The sequence below is a fragment of the Chiroxiphia lanceolata genome, chromosome 17 (genome assembly GCF_009829145.1).
Source record: "Chiroxiphia lanceolata isolate bChiLan1 chromosome 17, bChiLan1.pri, whole genome shotgun sequence".
Taxonomy (NCBI): Eukaryota; Metazoa; Chordata; class Aves; order Passeriformes; family Pipridae; genus Chiroxiphia; species Chiroxiphia lanceolata.
In genome coordinates, this window is record NC_045653.1 from 1 (window position 1) to 5,153 (window position 5,153).

Below are 5,153 nucleotides of genomic sequence, written 5' to 3' on the forward strand. Positions count from 1 at the left end.
CAATAATCATTTAAACCCAGGAAGTTTAAGAGAGAGGTTGTCCACTGTACACATTCCTCTTCTGTTTCTGTTGCTATCAGTAAGTCATCTACATACTGCAGAAGAGCACCATCTCCCAGTGGCTGTTCCCATTTTTCTAATTCTTTGGTCAATTGATTACTAAACAAAGTTGGTGAATTTTTGAAACCCAGAGGTAAAACGGTCCAGGTTAATTGCGTCTTTCTTCCACTACTACTGCTTCCCGTTTGAATGCAAATATCTTTTGGCCCTCTAGGCCAAGAGGAGACAGAAAAACACGTCTTTTAAAGTTAATACTGTAAACCAAATCAAATTGTCTTTTAATTTTGTCAAAAGTGTATAGGGATTGACCACTATTGGATAAATTGTTTTTGCTATTTCATTTACAGCTCTTAATTCTTGAACTCGTCTATAGGCCCCATTTGGTTTCTTGACTGGGACAATTGGGTGTTAAAATCTGATTCATACTTCATTAAGAGTCCCAATTTCAAAAAGTTTTCAATTACATGTTCAATTCCCTTTCTGTCTTCTAGTCTCAATGGATACTGTTTTCTCGGTACTGGTTTTGCTCCTGGCAGTAGTTCTATTTGAATGGCAGTTGCTTGTTTTGATCTGCCAGGTATATTGGTAGCTCTGATCCAAAACTTCACTGATCTTTTGATTGCTTTGCTCTGGTTCTATGAAGCGCATGGTCAAACTCAGGGCTGCTACTAGTTACTCTTCATTTACCTGAAATTCAAATTTACCCTTGTTAATTTTAATCGCAGTTCCCAGGTTTTCTAACAAATCTCTCCCCAGCAAAGGTTTCAGAGAGTTAGGCAAATATAAGAATTGATGAACTCCCATTTGTTTCCCAATTTTGTACCTGAGGGATTTCAGAAAGAAAGCTTTTTCTCGTTGACCTCCTATAACTTGAACAAACACCACTTTTAGATACCAGTTCTTGATTCAAAAACAAAAATGTAGCTCCAGAGTCAATTAGAAAATCTAATTCTTTTTCATTTTCCTCTAGCCCAATTCTGACCAATGGATCCACCAGGGGTAAATCCACTGGTCATTCTCCATTTTGATGAGCAATGACAGCCCCTTCTGAGGTCTTATTTGCCAACTTAAGACAGTCTTGTTCCAATGACCCGTTTGCAGGCAATTGGAACACTGATTTTTGTCCTATTCTTGGTTGCTGGTAGGGGAAGCCTCCTCTTCCCCTTGTGATCTGGCCTCTGCCCCAACCCCTTATGTCTGGAATTCGGGTTTTTGGTCATAGCTGCCAATATTACTCTTGCTAATTTTCTATCTTCCCTTTTCTCTCTATTGTTATATACTTTCCCAAGATTCATTCATTAGCACCTCTAAGTCTTTGCTGGTAGGATGGTCTATTTTCTGTAATTTTTTTCTAATATCAAAATTGCTTTGTCCCATTGGTAACCCTACTAGTTGCAGCTTATGCTCTTTTGACACTGGGTCTAAGGTAGTGTATTTCCTCATAGTATCTCTCAGTCTGTCTAAAAATGCTGTGGGGATTTCTTCTTTTCCCTGTCTCACTTCATACAAAGCTGCCCAATTCACTGCTCTGGGTATGGTATTTCTTAATGCCACCAGGATTAAATATCTTTATTTTTCCAGCAACCCATCTTGCACTGGATCATTTGGATCCCACTTAAGGTTTTGTTTTGGAAAAATGTTATCTATGTTTCCTCTTAAAACATTTGTAGCAATCTGTGCTTCTATGTTTTGTCTAGTTGTGTTGATTACAAGTTCTTTTTCTCTTTCTGTCAGTTCTGATAACATTAAATCGCTATCAGCCCAGTCAATATCTTGGTTTTTCACAATCAATTCAAATCTTTTAGTCACTTTCTCAGGGTCTTCTCTAAATCTTTTGACTTTTTCTCTCCAACTATTCAAATCATCTGCAGAAAAGGGAGCTTTTATTCTGGTTTGAGTACCTGCAGGTATAGGCGTAATGGTGCCACCATGTGGCTTGCCTCTGTTTTGGATCTTACTTTGGTCCCAGCTTCGTTTTTGGTTTTCCGTCTCCCAGTCCGACTCTGGTTCTTCTACACTTTCTGCTATACTCACCGAATCATCTATTCCTGATTGCTGTAGGCTGCTATGTCCTTGTCTAGCTTGCTGTGGTCCTCTGAAGTGTGCTAGCTGTAGTTCTTGGAAGTCTAAGATACTCTCTTCATCACTATCCATCCTTCCTAACTTAAGACACTGCTGCCCAATACTGCAAGCATCACAACAACGTTTTTTTCGGTTTATGATTTTTCTGATCCTTTGCCAATGTTAAGACAAAAGGATCTTGGGGTGGGATATTTATTCCGCAGTTTTTCTGCCATTCGGGTTTATTTCTCAAGGTGAAAAACATCTCTGCATATATCCCCTTTTCCCATTTTTGTTCTCTGCGGATTCAATATTGTATTGAAGCTGAAAACTCGGTCTGAGAAACTGCTCAGAGACTTTTTATCTTTAAGTAGCAAGGTATTTGTTTATTCAACGTTGGGAGCAAGCCAGCTGGCGCTGGACAAACTTGCTCAAATTTTTCCAGAGAATCAACACTTTTATACAATTTTCAGATCTGATTAAATGCATATTCAGGTGATTACAACATCTATCAATGCATATTAATACTAGGTGGAGCTCAGACGAGGCTTGGGGCAGTGCTTCTCTTGGTCCTCAATTTTGGTGGGTCTGGGGGTTTAAACTCATCTTCCTCAGCTTGACCCTTCTTATCTTCCATTGTTCTTGACCCACTCACTGAAGCTTGGAAAAAGCCCTGGTTCCTGACCTATTTCTCCTATTCAAATGTCTACCTGATCCTGCTGTATTTCTAATTTATTGCTTCTAGGCCTTGTACATGTTCTTGTACTATTCTCTTAAGCTTTGGTCCGGTAAGTAGAACAGAACAAGCACAGATCGTTTTGGATGTTGGTAGCTTGTCATCCGAGTGTCAGTAATGTGCCAGCTAACCCAGGGGTCATATTCCCATACTCTGAGTCACTGGAGGATTGTACCCTAATTTGTCTCTTCTTTGCACTAATTGTCTTACAAACCCACTGAGATGATAAACTATCATGTCAAGCAATTCTTGTCTTTGGGCCCTTTGGTCAAGATCTAACTGAGCTAAGCTCCCACCAATGTCTTCCTCGTCCAGCTGAGTGGCTTCTTTTATATAATCAAACTCTAGTTTAAGTTTCAACACTTTCTTTAATCTGTTCCACTGTCTTAAAGTATTTCTTACTTTATCCCACCACTTCATGGGTTAAATTATCACTCAGTTCGTTCTATTCTGGCTGATGCCCTCACGGGCAAATAGGAAATGGAGACTGGAAACTTGCTTTGCAGTGACGCTGCGTCTCACACGCACTCACACACATACACTTGCACACCTACTAAGTTCTTTTTTCTAAGTTTTACATGTTCCAGTTGCATTACCACTTACGGTCACAAGATGTCGCTGTAGACCATGAAATACACAGCTTACACACGCAGTCAAATTGTTTTACCACATAAAACCACAAGATGTCGCGGTAGACCACAAAATGTATATTCCGCTGTTAACTTGAGCGAATCTTTAAAATTACGTACCTATCAGTTGTTTGACAATAATATTCACTCCCTCGGTCTCTTCCAAGCTCTGATTATCACCACACCTAATGAAATACAAATTCAAAGTTTGATTTAACCTTATTCCTTGCGTCTCCTTGGGTCCTAAAATGTATCTATTGCAATTTCACATACAATGCACAGTTACAAAAGGACAAATCTTAATTTTAGGTTTCAAATGGCACGGTAGAGTTTCTGTTACTTGTTTGGAATTACTGGGGTTACTTCCCGTGAGCAAACAAACAAACCACAACTTTTAGCACAGAACAAAGAAGCCTGTAAAATGAAACAAGAGACCCGCAGTAATTATCTCCAACTACCGCATTCCAGGGACTCCTTATCAGGACTAGAAGAAAATCGACAGGAAGCTTCTCTGGGTCCTAAAGCCCTTGTCTCAAGCAAATCGAAAGGAAACTTAATCCCAAATCTTAAGACAGTTCAAAAGGAAATTTAAGGATTATTAGCCTCCCAAATCTTCAAGTCAAAATGAACAGTATTTGACCAAATACAATACAATACAAGCCAAATCTGGGATATACCATATATATAGGAGGCGTCCCTCCTAAGTAACCCAGCGAGAACAGTGTCCTGTTGGGATACTCCAAGAGGGGTACGAAGCCCTGTGCCCCGCAAATCTACAGGGCTCCTCTCCGAACACCGGAAAGGGAGACACCAGATGCCGCATCATCGATTTATTGGCAGTAACCTCAGGCAGCGCCAGATTGGACCTAGACATTGTCTCAGAAGTAACTCTTAATAATCCTATGGAGGTTGTTTTAGTAGGCACCAATGTATGGGGACCCTTACCCCAAGGCATGGCAGGATTAATTACTGGCAGATCCAGCATATCTTCAGTGTTTCAATGTTGCCTGGTCTTGTTGATTTGGACTATCAAGGGGAGATTAATATAATGCTCGCTATCTTGTCTGGCTTTTCTGTACTCAGTAAAGGGCAGCAAGTAGCTCAATTGTTGTTGATGGTCTTCTGGGTCCCTAACAGCAATACACAAGAATGAGGAGAGGGTGGATTTGGTAGCACTGATGTTCAAATAAACTGGGCAGAAGAAATAACGAGACAGCAGCTGATACTAACTTTGCGCGTAAAGGATAGGGATATAATAGGATTGCTTGATACGGGGGCGTATGTCTCCTTTAATTTTGGCTCAAATCTGGCCTGCGGGTTGGCCGTTGAAGAATATATAACATATAATTTTGGGAATCGGGGACACTGAGGTACCTAAATAGAGTACGTATGTTTTACTGACACGCAGTCCGGAAGGAAAGATGGCCTGCTTTTGGCCTTTTGTTTTGAACACTACAATCTCTCTGTGGGGACGAGATTTGCTGGAGTAGTGGAATGTACAGTTTGTAATTGTCGTGGGTTAGAAAAGGTATTCCCCTGGAGCTGGAAAGTGGTTAACTCCAGGGGGTTGGTGTTCTTGGTGTTCACCCAATCAGTGCCCCTGCAAAATTAAACATATCACACCAGACTGGAAAAGGAGAGAGTTTACGTAGCTGGAAGAAGAGGAG